This window comes from Pseudorasbora parva, chromosome 25 (genome assembly GCF_024679245.1).
Source record: "Pseudorasbora parva isolate DD20220531a chromosome 25, ASM2467924v1, whole genome shotgun sequence".
NCBI lineage: Eukaryota > Metazoa > Chordata > Actinopteri > Cypriniformes > Gobionidae > Pseudorasbora > Pseudorasbora parva.
Genome location: NC_090196.1, coordinates 25,264,828 through 25,288,347, shown reverse-complemented (window position 1 = coordinate 25,288,347; position 23,520 = coordinate 25,264,828). Strand labels below are relative to the sequence as shown.

Here is a 23,520-nt window from a genome sequence, read left to right as displayed (position 1 = left end):
AGTCTTGGCCATACCTTGCAAAAGACCATTTATACTTTCGGCCCCTCGAATAATTAAAGACAAGCAATTTATGAGGTACACATACACACACAGGCGTGATCCCAATCCGAGGGGAAGATCTGACCTCAATAGTCCAAGACCTGACACTAGAGGATCAAGCCCGTGTTCGGCACCATCTTCTTCCTCTATTTATAGTTTACACAATTAACCAGTGGAGACCTTCATTAGCCCATGTTCAATCTGCAAGACCTGCCCTGGCTTGCTGAACAGGTGTTCCTTAATAATCATGGCCCTGTCTGACAGATAAACCAGCGCTGAGAGTTTTTCCTCCTCTGTTTCAATCTGCTCCAACCCTTCATGCTGCGTTATGCATCATGGCATTCAACAACTTCTAGTTTAGCAGATGTACCGGAAGTTTGTCAAAATTGTGATGCAGCAAAATGTTAGTCAGTTTGTCAGGTACTTAAACAAATCACAGCATCCTTTTACGCAACACTGCCCTGGATAGAGACGGAAAAACCTAAGGAAATCACTGACTTTTTTTTTCAACATTGTTTGCACGTCTTTTTGAAAAGCTTATTATCAACTTGGTACTAAAGGTCATCATCAAATTGTTTTTGTCAAGTTAATTTTTTTAAGTAAATTTTACCAACGACATAAAATATTCATTTTGAGAAAGAGAGGCTCAAATATGAGGCTCTAGTCTTGTGATCTCTATTTCAATCTAATGATCTCCAGTCAGACCTGTTCAATATACTTGGAGGTATTTTAGTACAGAGAGCAAATGAAACGTTGCATTTACATGTAAAATTGACTATTTTTGACCTTTAAACACTAAACAATTTTGGTAAAACAATAAGGAAAATATATACATTTTAATAAAGAAATTAAGCATTTCAAGAGCTAGGCTCAAAACCAGGGCAGAAAATAGCCTATTACTTATCGATTATGATGTTTTTTTAATGTAAAACCCATGCAAATGTCATAAATTGACACCAGAGAACAGTATATAAAAATGAGCCAGTTCATGACCCCTAAACTTAAAACTTTCCCCAACACTGCAAGTTACTTAAAATGCCTATTGAATTAATATTTAATCCAAGTTGTTTCTCTCATTCTTTAAAATAACATGCACAAATGAATAATTCATAATAAGATAAAGAATATACAATATGTAAGTAAATAGAGCCAGTTTTCATTTTATGTTTACTTTAAGTCCAAATTCATTTTTTTATTACATTGCACCAGAGCTCGGCTCTGACACTGATGCATTTTTCATCATAAATCTATGATAACTTATACTTTCCAAAGTCTTGGTCACCACTTGCCCCTAAGGAATCTATTTAATTTCTAATCAAAACACCAACTGCCCCTCTCTGAAGATGGAAAATGTGCTGTTTACAGCAGTAATATCTAAAGCATAACCATGCATGATAATCTGAACTATTACTACAGGGAAACAACACAAACTATGTTCGGATTGTCCCTCTGGCTAATACACAAGGCCTGGGCAGAGAGATGTGATGTTAATGGGCGTGACAGCGACAGGCTTCAGAGCACCAGTGTGTGAATCTCCCTACAGTCCCAGAAATGCAGAGTCATCACTTTCCTGTGAGCTTCGTGATCTGATATGAGGAACCACGCAAGCTTCCATTAGCCCATACGGCAGTGCTGAGGAAGCTCCCTGTTTATCACATTATGTAATTGTAGGAAATCTGTTAGCACAATACATTTATAACCTTCACATTACAGTGACTTTCGACATTACAGCTGCCAAGATGCTCCCAATTACAGCCTGGAAATCTTGTGAAATACAATGACTAGATTTTAATATGGCAACCTAAAACCAAAATAAGGCCTTAAATTCTTAATATATAGACAAACCCGATTCCAAACAAGTTGGGACAATAATAGTTGTAAATAAAAAAAGATTAAAATAAATTCATAAACTTATATTTTATTCACAATAGAATATAGATAACAAAATTTGAAGAAAAAAAATATATAGATATATATATATTTTAGATTATATATTTAATATTTATATATATATATATATATATATATATATATATATATATATATATATATATATATATATATATATATATATATATATATAATATTTATATATATTTTAGATTCTATATATATTTAAGAATATAGATCAATTTTTGGAAAGTGAGACATTTAGAAATATCATGCCAAATACTGGCTCATTTTGGATTTCGTGAGAGCTACACATTCCAAAAAAGTTGGGACAGGTAGCAATAAGAGGCTGGAAAAGTTAAATGTACATATAAGGAATAGCTGGAGGACCAATTTGCAACTTATTAGATACATGGGCAAAATGACTGGGAACAAAAAGAGCCTCTCAGAGTGGCAATGTCTCTCAGAAATCGAGATGGGCAGAGGATCACCAATTCCCCCAATGCTGCGGCGAGAAACAGTAGAGCAATATCAGAAAGGAGTTTCTCAGAGAAAAATTGCAGAGAGTGAAGTTATCATCATCTACAGTGTATAATATCATCCAAAGATTCAGAGAATCTGGAACAATCTCTGTGCGTAAGGGTCAAGGCTGGAAAACCATACTGGATGCCCGTGTACTTCTGGCCCAGATGGCACTGAATCACATACAGGAATGATACACTCTCAGAAAAAAGGTACAGTGCTGTCACTGGGGTGGTACCCTAAGGTACAAAAGTGAAAAGGTACATCTTTGTACCTTACTCACCCCTAAATGGTACATGTAAGTACCTTAAAAGGTGTATATCAGTACTTTCAGAGTACAAATTAGTACCTTAAAGGTAAATAGTAGTACTTTAAAGGTACATATTAGTACCTTTTCAGTGTTGTACCTTAGGGTACCGCCCCAGTGACAGCACTGTACCTTTTTTTCTGACAGTGTACTGTAATGGAAATCACAACATGAGTTCAGGAATACTTACAGAAAACATTGTCAGTGAACACAATCCACCGTGCCATTTGCCGTCGCCGACTAAAACTCTATAGGTCAAAAAAGAAGCCATATCTAAACATGATCCAGAAGCGCAGGTGTTTTCTCCGGGCCAAGGCTCATTTAAAATGGACTGTGGTCAGCAGAATACTTTTCTGTGGTCAGACAAATCAAAATTTTAAGTTCTTTTGGGAAAACAAGGACGCCATGTCATCCGGACTAAAGAGGACAAGGACAACCCAAGTTGTTATCAGCTCTCAGTTCAGGAGACTGCGTCTCTGATGGTATGGGGTTGCATGAGTGCGTGTGGTATATTCAACAATGTTGCATCAATGCTGAAAGGAATATAAGTTTTATAAGTCTATGCTCCCATCTAGATGTCGTCTCTCTCAGGGAAGACCTTACATTTTCCAACATGATAATGCCAGACCAGATACTGCATCAATTACAACATCATGACTGCGTAGAAGAAGGATCTGGGTACTGAAATGGCCAGCCTGCAGTCCAGATCTGTCACCCATAGAAAACATTTGGTGCATCATAAAGAGGAAGATGCGACAAAGAAGACCGAAGACAGCAGAAGCCTGTATTAGACAAGAATGGGACAACATTCCTATTCCTAAACTTGAGCAACTTTTCTCAGTCCCCAGACGTTTGCAGACTGTTATAAAAAGAAGAGGGGATGCCAAGTGGTAAACATGGCTGTGTCCCGATTTTTTTTAGATGTGTTGATGCCATGAAATTTAAAATCAACTTATTTTTCCATTAAAATAAACATTTTGGGGACAGTAAGATTTTTTTGTGTCTTATGTTCACCATTAAAAACATTTAAAATAACTGTTTCCTATCTTAATATATTCCTGTGATGGTCAAGCAGAATTTTCTTCAAGAAAACATTTGGACAAAATTTTTGTTAAACTTTTGGACATATGTAAATAAAGTTAATAAAATGAAAATATGCCTGAATCAGTAACAGGTTTGTAAATAGCAGGGTTGCATTAATATATAGAACACCATAATGTGTTTGTCTTCAATGAGTTAACCATGTTTCAGCACAACATACAAGAAACAGTAAAGTTCTCTGAACGGATCATGGTAAAAGTGGTCAAAACATGCTGCTTATTCTTTAAAGGGCAATAAGGGTCGGAGAAGGCTGGGAAAGAACTGCAAACAGAACAGGATGGAGTGAACAACATTGAACATTTTAATAATTTCCAATTAGGAGATGTGAGGCACCCTGGCTCAGACCTTTGAGGAAGAGCAAAAGACCTTGTTTTGATGTCATCACTTTAAAAGACAGATCTCAAAGGCATCAGAGAGGGAAGTTTATGAAGAAGCCTGCAGGCGTTTTTTTATTTTTTGTTATTTTTTTTATATGACCCCCCTGGGCATCTCCAATTGCATGGAAAAACAATTATTTTCATCCTTTCCTGCCAGGCGTGTGGATTTGCTTTAATTATAAGCTGCATAGTTGATTACTTCTAGCTAGTGTTTTAACTGATTTGTTTGAAAGCTGTGCACAAAGAAAATTCAATACACATTGCTAATATTTCATTTGCAGCATGTACTGAATAATTTGTTGGATTTAGATTAACGTCAACTTTTAGGGAACGACTTGTAAATCATATTCTGAGTTATTACTCATTCAGTGTTTTGCCACTCCTCTCGTCTTCTTGGTGTGTACAAAGATATTCAACATTTCTTATTAACAAATGAGCAATGAACTTGTAGGTAAAAATCACTAATTATACCTTTTTAGTTTCTCCTAGATTGAATGGCACTAAATGGACACTTTAAAAAAAACCTCAAAAATCATCTAAAACTTTGCTCACAAGTATTTTATAAGACTCAATTATTTCTCATTAAATTCTTCCACATAATGTAATAGCTCTACAACTTAGACTCATTTTTGGAGAGACCACCAAAAGAAAAGAAACGACATTAAACATTGCGAACATTAAAATTATGCAATTCCAAACCAATGACCTTCTTTCTTGTGTGGATCACAAGAAAATGATGTGATATTTTGTCCTTTTTTCTTCCATCCAAGAAAGTGAGGGGGGACCCAACCATGCTGTTTTGGACCCCATTGACTTTTCACAATTGAATTAAGACAATTTAAATGAGTGGGTGAATGGTTGAATGGGACAGCAGTGTTATGGATGAACTTTATTTACATAAAATACATAGAGCAACATTTGAGCAATAAAATGATCTTCCGAGAAACCACAGCATGTTTTGCACCGAGTAAAGTTATTACTCCAACATCCCCAAAATGTACCAATGACAGACTCAATCAGCCAATATGGCGGGTTTGGAAATAGAGCTGTCCTCATTTGACAGGGATATGGTTATGTTGAGACACTAATAAGACAAGTGTGCATTCCATAGATGGACACACAAACACATATATAAACACACAAGATGGTCTCGCAGGAACCTAGAAAGGACAAATTTTCTATTAAGAAAGAAGATTTTATTATAAAAGGGCAGTGTGACTTACTGGTGTTTTGCCTTAAAGGGCCAGTTCACCTAAAAATGGAAATTCTGTCATTATTTACTAATTTGCATGATGTTCTAAACCCGAATAGATTTCTTTCTTCTGTGAAACACACACAAAAAAAGTAATTTAAAGAATATCATGCTTGTTTTTATACTGAAAGTGAATGACAACGACCATCATAAATGTATTTTGGTCTATATAAATATTCCAACTCTTTGGAAGCCAAACAATTTTTTTTTGCATTATGTTGCTCTAAAGCTTCAAGGTTTACTTTTCTTGGTTCCATAAAAATGTAATTTGGGTGAATGAATAAATGACAGCATTTTCATGTTTGGGCAAACCCTTTCTTTCTATTGTTGTTGCTTTATTTATTAAAATGTCAGCAAACTCTTGATTGTTGGCATTGCACGGTGATTGTTGTGCTTCTTTTAAAACTACTACTAAACAAAAATAAATCACTTTTTGAGTAATGTACAAAGAAAATATCCATTCATGTATTTTTCTTGGCAGGCACTTTATTACATTCAAAGCTACTTGAAAAATATTGTTGTAATTACCTCTCTTATATATATATATATATATATATATATATATATATATATATATATATATATATATATATATATATATATATATATATATATATATATATATATATATATATATATATATATATATCCGGATCAGCCGGATCTCACAAAAATGCATATAAATAGTACGAGTGTGCAATGTCGTGGAATGTATACTCCAAAAATCATTTTGCCGTGCATATGCTAAGCTGTTTTTCGCGTGGATTTGATACGCACTTTATGATATCATCATATATCCAAACCAATATATTTGCTATTTGCAACACCTAAGGGCCAAAAATATCACAATGTGAGCCACATTACATTGGACGACTTCCTGTCTGCGATCTACTACAGACACAGAGGAACAGGAGTTTACCTCCACATTCATTTTCATAACAATGTCAGTTATTATGTTGTCAATCACAGTGGTGTCATGGGTTTTGTGATACACTGAGCTGTGCAGCGCACTGAACATCATAACTCACAGAGAAGGCTGTCACATCCCTAATTGCATTAAGACGAGATGAGCACTTCTACTAACAACATAATCAAGACAACTGTCTTCCTGCTCCTCTGAGGACCACCGAGGAGAGAGGAGGAGATCAGCTCTTTGGGTAAAACTCATCTGTGAGCTGCAAATGTGGTATAACAGGACTAGAAATGCCGAGTTTGCCATCGTCAAAGCTTGTTGCTTGTTACAAATAAAATCAATTTGCGAGGGCATGAGTGGAAAAATGTATTTGAAAGAACTAGAACTTCAGGCAAATAATAAATGAAAAAGCTTATTCATATTTCACATGCTTGCTTTTGACAGCAATACGATTAAATACAGAGGAAAATGTAACCCTTTTCTCCGATTGTTCTCCTGAGATGCCATTAATCTCACAAATGCCTCTTTTAGAGTTTCATAAGATTAAAAAAAAAAAAAACATTTTCAACCCTTCAGATTTTCATCAATCAGTCAGCAATTAGTCAGCAAAAATCACATGTTTCACCTCAAATTCTTCTAAAACTAATTGATGTATCACATGTTTCGACGTCCATAATGTCATCAAACAGTTAAAAAAAACTATCTAACAGACATTATATAGAATATTTTATTTTATACATTTTGTAAGGTAATATATATACATTTCTAAGACTTCGTCAACTGACTCGACGTCAGAAATGTCATATTTAAACGTACATGAATGAGATTTTAAATCTCAGTCAAAGTTTAAAAAAAATTATACAGTATATAACATTTTTAAAGAATAAAGGAATAAAGACAGTTGTGAGTAATAAAGTCACAGTTGTGAGGTATAAAGTCACAGTTGTGAGGAATAAAGTTACAGTTGTGAGGTATAAAGTCACAGTTGTGAGGTTTAAAGTCACAGTTGTGAGGTATAAAGTCACAGTTGTGAGGAATAAAGTTACAGTTGTGAAGTATAAAGTCACAGTTGTGAGGAATAAAGTCACAGTTGTGAGGAATAAAGTCACAGTTGTGAGGTATAAAGTCACAGTTGTGAGGAATAAAGTCACAGTTGTGAGGAATAAAGTCACAGTTGTGAGGAATAAAGTCACAGTTGTGAGGAATAAAGTCACAGTTGTGAGGTATAAAGTCACAGTTGTGAGGTATAAAGTCACAGTTGTGAGGAATAAAGTCACAGTTGTGAGGAATAAAGTCACAGTTGTGAGGAATAAAGTTACAGTTGTGAGGAATAAAGTTACAGTTGTGAGGAATAAAGTCACAGTTGTGAGGAATAAAGTCACAGTTGTGAGGAATAAAGTCACAGTTGTGAGGTATAAAGTGACACTTGTGAGGAATAAAGTCACAGTTGTGAGGAATAAAGTCACAGTTGTAAGGAATAAAGTTACAGTTGTGAGGTATAAAGTCACAGTTGTGAGGAATAAAGTCACAGTTGTAAGGAATAAAGTTACAGTTGTGAGGTATAAAGTTACAGTTGTGAGGTATAAAGTCACAGTTGTGAGGTATAAAGTCAAAGTTGTGAGGAATAAAGTCACAGTTGTGAGGTTTAAAGTCACAGTTGTGAGGAATAAAGTCACAGTTGTTAGGTATAAAGTCACAGTTGTGAGGAATAAAGTCACAGTTGTGAGGAATAAAGTCACAGTTGTGAGGAATAAAGTTACAGTTGTGAGGAATAAAGTCACAGTTGTGAGGTATAAAGTCACAGTTGAGAGGAATAAAGTCACAGTTGTGAGGAATAAAGTCACAGTTGTGAGGAATAAAGTCACAGTTGTGAGGTATAAAGTCACAGTTGTGAGGAATAAAGTTACAGTTGTGAGGAATAAAGTCACAGTTGTGAGGTATAAAGTCACAGTTGTGAGGTATAAAGTCACAGTTGTGAGGTATAAAGTCACAGTTGAGAGGAATAAAGTCACAGTTGTGAGGAATAAAGTCACAGTTGTGAGGAATAAAGTCACAGTTGTGAGGAATAAAGTCACAGTTGTGAGGTTTAACCCTTAAAGTCCGAGACAGCCGCCCGCGGCTAAAAATAACTATCGTTCTAAAATGTTTAATAACTTTTTAACCGCTAATCCAATCTGTATGCTGTAAACTGCACAGTAAAGAGGAGAATCTCCGCTTTCCAAAGGTATAATATGTTTCGCGATTGATCATTCAGAGGCTCCATAGTCAGCGTGGATGCGTCATCAAAATATGCAGCATTGACTAAAAATAACTATCGTTCCAAAATGTTTAATAACTTTTTAATCGCTGATCCAATCTGTATGCTGTGAACTGCACAGTAAAGAGGAGAATATCCCCTTTCCATAGGTATAATATGTTTCGCGATTGATCATTCAGAGGCTCCATATTCAGCGTCATCAAAATATGCAGCATTGATTTGTCCAAGAAACACACGTGGGTTGTTCCCCTGAGCCAAACAGAATTTTTTTTTATTAGTCCCACCCCCCTGTGCCCAGATTCGTTGAAACTTTCATAAACTCAACCAATAAACACAGTGTTTGGTCTTTTGAACCACGAATCACGTTTCTCTGAAAAATGAATGTGGGTGTGAATTTGCATGCATCATGAAACCAAACAGTAATAAACGCGTGCAAAGCGCTCTCTCTCAGATCACAGCACACAGTCAGTATATTTCTCTATTTGTATGTAGTTTGTGTTTTACACATTTTCACTATTATATTTTCCTCAATTTGTGTTTGAGAAGATTGTGTGCAGAGAAGTTGAAATGTCCGTTTATGAAAATAGCCGCCCACATGTAAAAGTAGCCTCAGTATATTTTATTTCACGGTTTCTTGTCATAACGATGTATTGTTTGTGTTTGTTTTTCATGCCCAAATTATAATATATTTCTCTGAAGAAAAATGTTTGTTTCAGTGTTGTTATTATATAACAATCTTTCTATTTACTTTATTACTTGAACTTTTTAGGACACATTATCAGTCAATAAAATACACCTGTTTTCACTCAAAAACCTAGAAACGCCTAGAATAATGTTATAATAAATGGCTATAACTTGCTGAGGGATTGTTACATGTAGACAAAATTTCATCTGGAAGTGTAAAACAACCAAGTCTAACTTTCTAAAGGAAAAAAATCCAAACTTCATGAAGTTCTGTTCGAGTTCACAGTAAAAACATCACATTTTTGCTGCCATTTTTCTTGAAATTATATTAATTGAATCCATTCTCAGAATAAATAAATGTAAAATTGGGACATCAAATGAGCTAGATGGAAACTTCAGGTTCTCCTGTTTAAAATGATATATAGCACTTGATGCTAACTGCTAGAATGGGGGAGAAAAACAAAGAAAAGTAGAGGCACATCAGGCGCCCCAAAAATGTTCTAGGTCTTTAAGGGTTAAAGTCACAGTTGGGAGGTAAAAAGTGACAGTTGTGATGTATAGTCAAGTGTGATCGGTATAAATGAGTATTGGCAAGTGTGAGTTATAAAGATTTTGTCAAAAATGCCATATTTAAACATACATGAATGAGATTTGAAATCTGCATCAGAACGGGAAAATAATTATATATACAATATTTATATATATCAAAAAGATTTAATTGTATATTCATATATAAAATAATAATGTAAAGAAATATCTAAGATGCTACACCAGGTTTAACATAAATGCCAACTTCAAGAGATTTGAGAACTGCATCGGAGGGAAATAGGACATACAGTGCATTCGGAATGTATTCACAGGCTTACATTGTTTAACTTTTTTTTATGTTACAGTCTTATTCCAAAATGTATTAAATTAATTATTTTCCTCAATACTCCACAATGTATATTCCTACAAGTCTTTTTGATTATGGTGCTACAAGCTTGGCACACATATTTTTGTTTACCATTCTTCTTTGCAGGACCTCTCAATCTCCATCAGTTTAAATGAGGAACATCAATGCATAGCCATTTTCAGATCTCTCCAGAGATGTTCAGTCTGGGCTCTGGCGGGGCCACTCAAGGACATTCACAGAATTGTCCTGTAGCCACTCCTTTGTTATCAGTCTAAGGTCCAGAGCACTCTGCAGCAGGTTTTCATCAAGGATGTCTCTGTACATTGCAGCATTCATCTTTCCTTCAACCCTGACTAGTCTGCCAGTTCCTGTCGCTGAAAAACATCCCCACAGCTTGATGCTGCCACCACCATGCTTCACTGTAGAGATGGTTTTGGCCAGATGATGAGCGGTGCCTGGTTTCCCCCAGACATGATGCTTCCCAGTCAGGCCAGAGAGTTCGATCTTTGTTTCATCAGACCAGAGAAATTTGTTTCTCATGATCTGAGTCTTTCAGGTGCCTTTTGGCAAACTCCAGGCAGGCTATCATGTGCCATCTGGCCACTCCACCATACTGGCCTGATTGGTGGAGTGTTGCAGATATGGTTGTTCTTCTTGAAGGTTCTTCTCTCTCTACACAGAAATGCTGGAGCTCTGTCAAAGTGAACATCAGGTTATTGGTGACCTCCCTGACTAAGGCCCTTTGAAAACACTTTACAATATGGGTGCATTAATATGCATTAAATAATGGTTAACTAATGCACAGATAATCACATTAACTCATGATTATCTGTGCAGTAGTTAAGCATGAATTAATGCATATTAATGCATCCGTACTGTAAACCACACTTCTTCCATTCACGGATGATGAAGGCCACTGCGCTCTTTGGGACATTACTGCAGAAATTTTTCTGTACCCTTCCCCAGATCTGTGCCTTGTCAATCCTGCAATCCTGTCTCGGAGTTCTGCAGACAATTCCTTGGACTTCATGGCCTGGTTTGTGCTCTGACATCCACTGGTAACTGTGGGACCTTATATAGACATGTGTGTGCCTTTCCAAATCATGTCCAATCAACTTAATTTACCACAGGTGGACTTCAGTTGTGGAAACATCTCAAGGATGATCAGTGGAAATGTACCTGAGCTCAATCTTGAGTGTCATGGCAAAGGCTGTGAAAACGTATGTATACTTATTCCGTTTTTTATTTTGAATACATTTGCAGATTTGCAAACAAACTTGTTTCATGATGTCATTATGGGGTATTGTTTGTAGAATTGAGGAGAAAAAAATGATTTTAATCAACTTTGGAATAAGGCTGTACCATAAAAAATGTGGAAAAAGTGAAGCACTGTGAATATTATATATATATATATATATATATATATATATATATATATATATATATATATATATATATATATATATATATATATATATATATACATTAAAAAAATCTATTATTTTAAATACAAAAATATTTAGCATTAACTACTTCGGGTTGGCCTGAACATTTTGACTTTGATTTTTGCAGTGTATATTGGCAGGTAAGGCTCAAGAGATTCACTTCTCTCTGATGTCTGAACACAAGTCTTGCTTTTGAAGCCGATAAAACTGCATTTTTGAGATTATATGAATAAGTGCCTGAGGCTAATTTCCAGAATATTAGAAGCTTCATGAAACCTGAAGACTAAACTATGCAGAGTTTGCCGAGTTTTATTCCCACTTGGTTGTTTGTGCCCCAATCACCACAGGAAGTAACTCATCATAGAAGTTCAGCAGTCACACTTTCAGAGGAAAGCCATGTAACAATGGAAATAACCCTCTCATATCAGCTGCCACATATTGGAAAATGACTTGCCCTGTACCTCAAACAAAGATCATCATGGGTTTAATTCCAAGTAAATGCATCGATAAAGTGTATCACCTGAATGCAAATTGGATAAAATGATCAGTTGTTCAAGCAGAAAACATTACAGATAGGCAGCACATGGCCATTACTCAATGAGCTATCTTTTGAAACGAGCAGATCGCTGTCATTCCCAAACAAAAAAATTACAAACATGGAGGTCAAACTGAAATCTTACTCATTTCGTAAATGCTTTGGTACGTCACCACTTCCATCAATGCCCCCAAAATGGCTTCAGGGATCAGCAAGATAAGAAATATAAGACAAATATGTGGCATTCTGGAGTCTAAACCAATGATGTCACAGAAATGATGTCTCAAAAGCTTTGGTACACCAGATGACTGTGTTTGGGAGACACTATTGTGATCTTACAAAAGAGACAACACTTTAATCTATTTTCTAAAGTTATTCTGTTTTTCTGTTTCAGTGCTTGGTAGCAAATGTCGCCAGCAAACACTAAGGTCATAAGTTTGATAGCAAACAAGGTCATAAGTTTGATAGTAAATCATTTTTGATGAAAGTGTCCGCCAAATGCATTAATGTAATGTAAATGTAGACTTTTTTTGTACTACTTTTAAAAAATCAACTTACTAAAATAAAATCATAATAATAATAATAATAATAATACAATTAATAGATTGCTCACAAAAGAGTCAAAATACTTAACAGATGACACAATAATTTAAATATGCTATAAAAGTAATTCAGGACGTTACTCACCACTAATGATGTCAATGCAACGACTTGCTGGATTTGGAGTTATTTCATTCAGCGAAATACAAAATTGGCTGTTTGACCTTGCAAGTTCCCAGGACATTATCACAAAAGTTTCACTTCAGAGAACAAAAGCACAAAAAAAATGCAGCTTCTAAAATCCAAGTTTGGTAAAAACAAAACAAAAAACAAAAAAAACTTTTCTTTCATTCAACCTAAAGAGGGCAGAAGTTCAGGGGCTCATCATCTCTCAACATAATGACTGACTCGATTCTCCTCCCTCACCTGTGGGACGAATCACAGATGCCGCATGTTGTTTGGCGTAAGTCTTCCGTGCCGCTGACAAGACCTTGACTACAGGTTTGGAAGAGAAACCGTACGTCCATACACCAAAGCGCTGACTTAAGATGCCATGCGTTGCTTTCCCACTCTCTCGTTCTTTCTGCAAACATGTGTTAGTGTGTGTGCAGGTGTGAGGCAATGTGTGAGTGCACTTGCCGTGTTCCCTCGTCTACTAAAGCCTGTTCTGTTACAGCATTCTGCTGCATCACATTTAGGCTCATCTCTCTCTCTTTCTCTCCTTACCTCCCTCCTCACTATCATCGCTCTCAGCCTCCCTTCCTCGTTCAGTCACACGTGAGGAGGCGTGCAGTACGACTTGAATACAAATAAGCTGTTTAGTCTGAAATCCTTAAAGACGCAATTGTCTTCCTTCGCCTCTGAAACTTTTAGATGCTGCCCTCTGCAAATGGACTCTCTCTCTCTCTCTCTCTCTCTCTCTCTCTCTCTCTCTCTCTCTCTCTCTCTCTCTCTCTCTCTGAGGGACATGGATCCCTCTTCTCGGTCACCCTCACCTAGTCATGAACATCTGCCACTTAACGGGATTTCAAATAAGGTCATTTTGTACACCACTGCGGACAGACCGTTAGGTGCTAGTTGGTGAGCCAAATATTTGCAGTCACAGTCTTTCTTAAAAGGTTCAAGAGGAGATTTCTGTCTCCAAGGTTTGTATGTTCATCATCATTGTTACGGTATTGGACCTCTGAATGTTTAAATATGCAAATTTTAGACTGTGAATTTTTAACATTTTAAATAAAAAAATTTAGAGGTGCAAACATGCCACAGCAATGTCAATGGCTTACCAACTTTCTCACTAGTGTTCTGAGTGACTACTGACATTGCTATGTGATTATTTACTACACAGAGCAAAATAACAAAGGTATAAAGGTATAAAGCACAGTTGTGAGGTATAAAGTCACAATTATGAGGTATAAAGTCACAGTTGTGAGGAATAAAGTCACAGTTGTGAGGAATAAAGTCACAGTTGTGAGGTATAAAGTCACAGTTGTGAGGTATAAAGTCACAGTTGTGAAGTATAAAGTCACAGTTGTGAGGAATAAAGTCACAGTTGTGAGGAATAAAGTCACAGTTGTGAGGAATAAAGTCAAAGTTGTGAGGAATAAAGTCACAGTTGTGAGGTATAAAGTCACAGTTGTGAAGTATAAAGTCACAGTTGTGATGTATAAAGTCACAGTTGTGAGGAATAAAGTCACAGTTGTGAGGAATAAAGTCACAGTTGTGAGGAATAAAGTCACAGTTGTGAGGTATAAAGTCAAAGTTGTGAGGAATAAAGTCACAGTTGTGAGGAATAAAGTCACAGTTGTGAGGAATAAAGTCACAGTTGTGAGGTATAAAGTCACAGTTGTGAGGTATAAAGTCAAAGTTGTGAGGAATAAAGTCACAGTTGTGAGGAATAAAGTCACAGTTGTGAGGAATAAAGTCACAGTTGTGAGGTATAAAGTCACAGTTGTGAGGAATAAAGTCACAGTTGTGAGGTATAAAGTCACAGTTGTGAGGTATAAAGTCACAGTTGTGAGGAATAAAGTCACAGTTGTGAGGTATAAAGTCACAGTTGTGAGGTGTTAAAGTCACAGTTGTGAGTCAAGTCTGTCACAGACACGCCAGGCTCCTATGTCACCAAATCACTATGCATCATCTGAATACTGCATCAAAATCAAACACACTCCCTGCGTCCCAATTCGCATACTATCCATACTAAATAGTATTCAAAAATAGAATTAGTATGTCCCAAATCGTAGTATGCTGAAAAGAGTATTCCAAAGATACCTGGATGGTTTAATATTTCCGGTCAGAATTCGAAGTATGGATCGATGCGCACACTTAACAGCTGATATTGCCCACAACCCATTGCGGGTTGGACGAGGATTCGATTAGAACTACAAACGCGGAAAAAAAGCATTAAAAACTACAAACATGACGGATGTGAGAGTCAGACAGTTAAGTTGAGGTTTAGATAAAGGTTTGAGTTATCAATTATCAGTATTTAATCTGATGAAAAGATATTTATTCAGTGCTAGCCACATTATATTTCACCTGCCGCAGCATTGTGAACTTTTGTAATGATTATATCAAAACTGCAAACACATGAGGAGTCTCTGCATTAAAGACCCACACATGGCAAATCAACGTGCTACTACATTTCTCTTCGATACGATAGGAAATGAAACTGAATGTGGAGGATTTGAACTGTGACGAATCTGACGATGATTGACAGGGCAGTTAAACGGTGATGGGATGAACGTAACTAAGCAACAGAGTCTGTTAAAGATGAGGAAGTAGTATCTCCCGAAGCTTGCAAGCCTTCCTTCTACACAGTCAAAAATATGTACTTTTTCTTCACAAAAAGAGTAGATACTTTTAGGACATAGTAGTAGGAGAAATGGGACGCAGCAACTGTTTAAAAGACACTCTCACCCGTCTGGTCTCGTTAGCACATGGTAGCTTACCTTTATGCGTACCTCAAGGGCTGTCCAAACCTACTTACCTGTCTCTTGTGTTCCTCCAAGTCTCCATTGTGTTTCCTCATCTCGTGTGAAGTATATAGTCGCAATTGTGAAGTATAAAGTGACAGTTGTGAGGAATAAAGTCACAGTTGTGAGGAATAAAGTCACAGTTGTAAGGTATATATATATATATATATATATATATATATATATATATGTATGTATATTAGGGCCGGGACTTTAACGCGTTAATAAAGATTAATTAATTACGTAACTTTAACGCGTTAATTAATTACGCAAAAAAATAAAAAATTTAACCACATTTATTTTTGCACCGCAGAACGTTTTTCAATGAATCAGTTTCGACGGACCGATTATACTGGAACACCAACTAGCGCGACAACTACAACAACAAACCATGGGTGCGTCTTAATCCGCTCCCTAGTTCAGTAGTCAGGGCACTGATCAGGGAGTCAGCCCATTGACTTATGTTTTGATCAGTGCCCTGACTAGTGAACTAGGGAGCTGATTGAGACGCAGGGCATGCGTGAACATGAATGAAGAAGCTGATGAGACTGCTTTTCTTGGCCCCGTGGATGGGAAATTTTGTTTTAAAAAACGAAAGAATGGAAGCGTCGTCAAGAGCGTGGTAGTGTGCAAGCTATACAACAAGGAATTTGCGTATCACCGCAGCACATCGAGCCTCAAATATCACAAATATGCTTTTGCTTAACTTAATGGCAAACATTGCGCTGGTCTGCTGGACTGAAATAAATAAACAATATTTTGTTGATTAAACTGATGTTTTCAGTCATTATTCAATGGTATACTTAAAATACATGTGAAAAATTACTTCTCATTGTTCTCAGGTCAAATATTTATATGCGATTAAAATGCGATTAATTTCGATTAATTAATTACAAAGCCTCTAATTAATTAGATTAATTTTTTTTAATCGAGTCCCGGCCCTAATATATATATATATATATATATATATATATATATATATATATATACTCTCAGTTGTGAAATATAAAGTAACAATAATGAGGTGTAACATCACAATTGTGAGATACAAATTTGGAAGAAACAAAGTCATAATTGTGAGATTTAAGTTTGCATATGGGAGGTACTGCATTACAGTCATCTTGCAACATGCCTGTTTTACTACCTACAGTGGAAAAACCTAAATCATTTTGCTTACAGTAGAAAAGTACCCCTCTTTTAATTAGCAGGATAAACTGAATTGCCATTTGTGTTCGTAGCACAAACACATTATTTGCCAAAGTTTAGCAATAACTACTAATTATGATAAATGCTATTAGAACAAAACGAACTGGGTGATAAACAGTACAATAAAAGCCATTACACTGTAAAAAAATTCAGGCCCCAGTTGAACATTTTCTAGTGACTGTTCACATCTAAATTTTCAGTTGGCCAAATTGAATTTCTGTTAATTAAATTGCATCAATTCACAAAAAAAACTGGAAAATTTAGATGTGATCAGTCACTAGAAGGAAAAAAAATCATTTGGAGACATTTTTTTTTTTAGCATTTACACAGTCAACTCCAAAATCGCACCTGAAACGTGACATTCTTTTTAGGATCAATCTGAGATATCCACTGGAATAATAGAATAAAATTGCTCGAACATCTTGACTGTGCGAGAGAGACGTGCAAAAAAGAGGATTGTGGATTACATAGTTCGCGACCTGTGGGCAAGGTTGAGAAACCCAGATCTGACCTTGTTTTCCACCTTATTTAATTTTTCATATCCTCAAGGTTCAGATGAATCAGCCATCAGCAGCCATTCCTTCAGAGATTGTCTTATCGCGTAAGCATGACGGCCAGGCTCCAAAGACGTAGCCTTCTCTTATCGCTGGGATTTCACGTTGTCATCCTAGAAATGTTCCAAAAAAATAACGAAATAAAAGAACACTCTCTCTCTCCCTCACTCTCTTGTTCTCCCAATGTCTCTCTCTCCCTCCCTCATTCTTGCCGCCTGTCTCGTTTTGAGCAGAAAATCTTTAAGCTGACATGGACTGCTAACTTGTTGATAAGGTTATCGGTATCGGAGTCATGATAAAACGCATTGAGTCTTCTTTACTTGATAGGTCATCCTAGTCAATCGGTTTTCTCTTCTGAACATCTCGCTGCCATGTTCCTCAACAATTCCTATTAACTAGATGACCAAATGTGTCAGGCCATTACATTGTGTGGTTATGAAGCCTTTCTTCTAATTTGTTTGATGTCTTTGAAAGGTTTGTAACACAATCGGCATTGAAGGCGGCATGAAACGGCATTTGCAATGCACCAAACATCCATAATGGAATACATTAAAAAGTAAAACTGAATATTTAGAAAAGGGCTTGAATTGATTCGCCAGGATTTGAATAATTTGCATGGTTGTGTATATACAGTATGTTTGCTTATTAATACAGTATGTTTGCAGTATGAATATTATTTATCTGTTACGAAAGGAGAAAAGTCGTATCTGAAATGGAAAATGGATTATGGATTTTATTTTATTTTTTTAAAAAAATTAGAATATCATTCTCCATAAAACAAACACATACACAATAATGCTGCATCCAGGGAAAAACAATCAACATGTGGGATTGAAAATATGATTTATCATTGTTGAAGAAACTTCAAACTTTCATTTCAAATCTTAGGATGTTATCTCTTAAACTAGAGCGGTTGTTGCGCAACACATGGCTCGCAAGCTTTTATTATGACGGGACATGGTCGCCGTTTCTGCAGAGTAAAGGCCCTTTCACACCGGACGCGTAACGAAAAAGCGAAACGAATAAGCAAATTTTTCGTATGCGAATACTTCGCGTCAAAACCATTCACATCAGCCGCGACACGAATTTGCAACGTTCAGAGCTCCAACATTCCAAAACATTTGCTGCATCAGCTGAGAAAACATGGACAGTGAAGATGAGCTTTTCTTTTTATTTAAAAGATGGTTTCGGGTGCAACCCAGTCTTGAAGGACAGGGAGTCTGAAGGGGAGTATGCTAATCATGTACAGGAGCTAAATCTTTATCATGGCCGGTTCTTCACTTTAGTACTTTCTTAAGTCTGTGGATCAATTTGAGGATCTCATCCCGAGACAACAGCGCATCTGACGAGACAAACCGCGCTCTTCAGGAACCAATCCATCCGGTCTGTTTCCAGTTCAGTCACAATGTAAACATTTAAGTGCCACAGACATACTGATGGCAACACATTCACTTTCCATAATCGCGGACATAAGGTTAAAAAAAAAACTATATATAAAAGGTTAACTTAGGTTATTGCTGTCTGTAAACACAGTAGTAAACACAGCCGCAGATGCACAGCTTTGACTAGACCTACAGCTGTAATCTCATGAGATATGCCATACCTGGCAATGGTTAATGTTGAGTGAATAGCTCATGACATCAACTTGACATTTCGTCACCTTTGTTTCCTTGTATGTGATTGGTTGAAGCAGTTTTTGATGTCACTAGAGTAAAAAAAAAAATCTAAACTGAAACGAAAAATATAAATGCCGCTTTTTCGCCGCAACACATTCGCGTTTGGTGTAGAAGCGCTCATTACACAAACAGCTGACCAAAAAATAAAACCATCGTGCAAATTATTCGCACGTTAAAATCGCGTCCAGTGTGAAAGGGCCTTAAAGCATTTCTGACAAATAAAACCGGAAACCGAGGGTAACGCAGATTGACAGACAACTCCCTCAGACATCCCGGTTCATTGGTTAAAATAGCAATTTACTCACAATTTAAAAATAGTTGGAAACATTTGGGATATTGTAAGAACTCAACTGAACAAAATATATAACAATGGCCTGGTAGTTTTTGGATATTTTACTGCAAAAATACTACATAGTGCACCTTTAATGTACTCTTCAATAGCCACTTGCACAAATTTTCTCTGTCTGTAGCTTTCTCACTGATCAGTACTGTATGTTTGAGAGATCCCTTTCCTGGCAGACTCGAACACGCCACATTTAAAAGTCTTAAATGAAATGCACATGAATGTGAGCCAAAGCAAAGCCTGCCACCTGCCAAGGACGCATGTTCAGGATCCTGGACCAATGGATTTTTGGCATTGTGATGCAACAACTGATGCTCAGAACTTTTGTCAGTCGAAAACAAGCTGGCGAGCGACCAAATGGATTGCATGTCTTTCCAAAAGTCCCGCAAGATAGATTTTTCCATCATTCTTCTTATTTTTTCCTTTTAATCACTTAGTATTGATTTAATTTATTTAGTCAGTCATTTGTTTGTTTAGTAGAGAATTGTGGGGTTTGTTATAGATGGTGCTAACAGATTTATCTTTGGGATTATAAAAAAAGGAGCCATTTTAGCTTGTGTCAAGTCCACTCAGAGGATGAGTTGTGCTTAGTGTGGCTCAGGAAGGGACATAATCCAAACTCCCTAATTTCCGAGCATTTTCACATAGAAATCCACTTATCTGTCGTGCATTAGCCCTCACTGCGGCAACAGTTTCTTAGCAACGGTCATGCCTAGTCTGGTAAGGGTAATCAGAAGTGCCTAGGTGTGAATATACAGTAGATATTGTCTAGAACAGCATTTCTATGTTAAGATACATGGTTTATTTATTTTAATATATTATGAGCATGAAAACAGATGCTTTCAATAGTTATTCAGTCGAGATAAAGAGTGGAGGCTTAATGAAAAGCAATCCTGGTAAGCTCATGCTGGTGTGTGGTTTCACTAGATAACTGCATTATCAAATACTAATCAAAGTGAAAATAGGCCTTCAGGGACAACGTCACACTAGTTTAAAACTTTTTGGAAACTTTTGTAAGATAGCTGGGAAAAAGCATCCGATTGGTTGTTGCAAATCCGCGAACAATGATGTTGACAAAGATACAGTTTGGTTGTTTCCTCAGCAAATATTTGAAAGGGAATTGACTCAGTAATGTTTTCCACATTGATCATAAATGTTTTTTGAAGCACCAAGGGATCACATTAGGATGATTTCTGAAGGTATATGTGACACTGAAGACTGGCGTATGATGGTGGAAATTCAGCTTTGTCATTAAAATAATTAATTCAATTTTAAAATGTATTAGAATAAAAATCAACTAGTTACAGTTGTAATATGACTGAATTTGTATTAAAAGGGGGGGGGGTGAAACACTCAGTTTCAGTCAATTTCATGTCAATCTTGAGTACCTATAGAGTAGTATTGCATCCTTCATATCTCCGAAAAGTCTTTAGTTTTATCATATTTATAAAAGAAATATGGACTGTACCGAGTCTTTCCGGAAAAAAACGAGCGCCTGGAGGCGTATCGTAAAGACTGACGTAAAGAAAGAGGCGTAAAGAATGACGAGCACACCCAAAGCGGTGACGTCCTCAAGCGTGGAGAAACTCATGGTTATCGAGCTCAGCCAATACAGAAAATGATCCAGAATCATTCGGAGGCTGAAATAAACTGAACAGGAGAAACGGCAACAGCAGGACGTCCGTCTCTGTGGTATGTACTGTATTTAGTGTCCTGTCAACATTTGTGTGTGTTTACTCGCAGTTTATGAGGACATGATTCTATTTATGGACTATTGTATGCGACTAAACCTTAGCAGTAGCAAGCAAAACGGTTTTGAACGTCAGACTAGTGTAACGTTATACATAGAACAACAATGGAGTCCGTTAGCGCATTTGAATGACGAAGCACGCGATCGTGTCGTTTACTGATGTTTACTCATGCGACGAGCCAATAGCAGAGACATTTGAAGCAGTTTTACTCACCGGCTGCTTCCAAAGCAGGACCGAACCTTTATCGCTGGGACCGCTCCGTCAAAAACACACTTCTTTGGTATGATTTGGTGAAGTCCTGACAGCAGTGATCATTTCTGCGTTCAAATCGGTTCAAATGCAGCGCTGCCTTCCCGGAATGCTGTGCTGAAGCGTTGAAGTCGCTTGATGTCACCCATAGGAATAAAGTGGAGCGCGGCGCCTGGATCGATAGGATCTGCACCTGAGCGAGTGTTTATGGCCGTGCATTTCCGCTCTCGCTCTAGTTACGCACGCGCGCGCACCCTACCGGGAGAAGAGCCCGTACGGCACATACAAGGACCTTCCGCTCTATTTAACGTCAAGCCGAGCCATACTCGGAAAAAAAAACTCTCCGAAACTTGTGAGAAACCGGAAGGAGTATTTTTAACACAGAAATACTCCATCAAACATCCAACATTAGTTTTTGAAACTTTGTCTATGTTTAGGATGGGAATCCAAGTCTTTAACAGTGTAAAAAGCTCAGTATGCATGAAACAGCATTTCACCCCCCCCCCCCCCCCCCCCTTTAAATAAATGCAGCCTTCGAGCATAAAAGATTTCTCTCTCAAAAAAGAAAAAAGTGTAATGTTCCCAAACATTTGACAGGTACAAATTATATATATATATATATATATATATATATATATATATATATATATATATATATATATATATATATATATATATATATATATATATATATATATATATATATGTGTGTGTGTGCGTGTGTGTGTGTGTGTGTACACCGATCATGCATATCGATCAGCGAGTGTGTGACAAGGGCCAAATTGTGATGACCGGTTTGAACCAGCAACAGGGTCATGGGCGGCCAAGGCTCATTGATGCAAGTGGGGAGCGAAGGCTGGACCGTGTGGTCCAATATATCAGGCGAGCTACTGTAACTCAGATTGCTCAAGAAGATAATTCTGGTTCTGATAGGAAGGTGTCAGAAAACACAGTGTATAATAGTTTGTAGCATATGGGGCAGCATAGCCGCAAGAGCAATCCCATGCTGACCCCTGTCCACTGCCAAAAGCACCAACAGTGGGCACGTGAGCATCAGAACTGGACCACGGAGCAATGAAAGAAGGTGGCCTGGTCTGAGGAATCGTGTTTTCTTTTACATCACGTGTATGGCCGCAGATGCACGCAGAACGCATTGCCGCAGGATGCACTATGGGAAGGTGGCAAGCCAGCAGAGGCAGTGTGATGCTTTGGGAAATGTTCTGTTTGGAAATCTTGGGTTCTGCCCTCCATGTGGATGTTACTTTGACATGTACCACCTACCTAAGCATTGTTGCAGACCATGTTCACCCTTTCATGAAAACGGTATTCCCTGGTGGCTGTGGCCTCTTTCAGCAGGATAATGCGCCCTGCCTCAAAGCAAAAATGGTTCAGGATTGATTTGAGGAGCTGAAGGGGTTTGAGGTGTTGACTTGGCTTCAAAATTCCCCAGATCTCAATCCAATCGAGCATGTGGATTGTGTTGAACAAACAAGTCTGATTCATGGAGGCACCACCTCACAACTTACAGGACTTAAAGGATCTTCTGCTAACATCTTGGTGCCAGATACCTCAGCACACCTTCAGGTGTCTAGTGGAGACCATGCCTCAACCGGTCAGGGCTGTTTTGGCAGAAAAATGTGGACCAACAAAAAAATAGGTAATTTTGGTCATAATGTTAAGCCGTATCAGAGTCTCATTTCCCCCCCAAAAAAGTCTCTTTGCAGATGTAACCATATTTAATCACCTTTGCCAAATATTAAAATGTAAATGTAATTCATTTCAGGGATTCTAATTAGCTATATAAATCTGCAAATATGCAGTATTTAGTGACAAACTGATTTTGGAACAGTGCTGTTGTGTTTAGTGTTTTTTTCACCACATAAAAATAAAATCAAATGGGCCTTTTGCCCTAAAGGTAGCCTTAAATAGTATCATAATCATGATTTTTTTTTTTCAAATCATTTGTTTTAATTCATTCAATTATTCTAATTCCCCTTGTAGTTTGACTTTTA

General features: G+C 37.1%; 1 protein-coding gene across 1 annotated transcript in view; it reads right to left on the bottom strand.

Annotated features, from left to right (window-relative positions):
* Nucleotides 1–13,417, bottom strand: part of lrrc4ca (leucine rich repeat containing 4C, genome duplicate a) — a 296,895-nt gene extending 283,478 nt beyond the window's left edge. The window contains exon 1 of the mRNA XM_067436352.1: nt 12,905–13,417. The gene's annotated coding sequence lies outside the window, so the exon portion shown is untranslated. The remainder of the gene's footprint in view (nt 1–12,904) is intronic.
* Nucleotides 13,418–23,520: the final 10,103 nt, after the last annotated feature.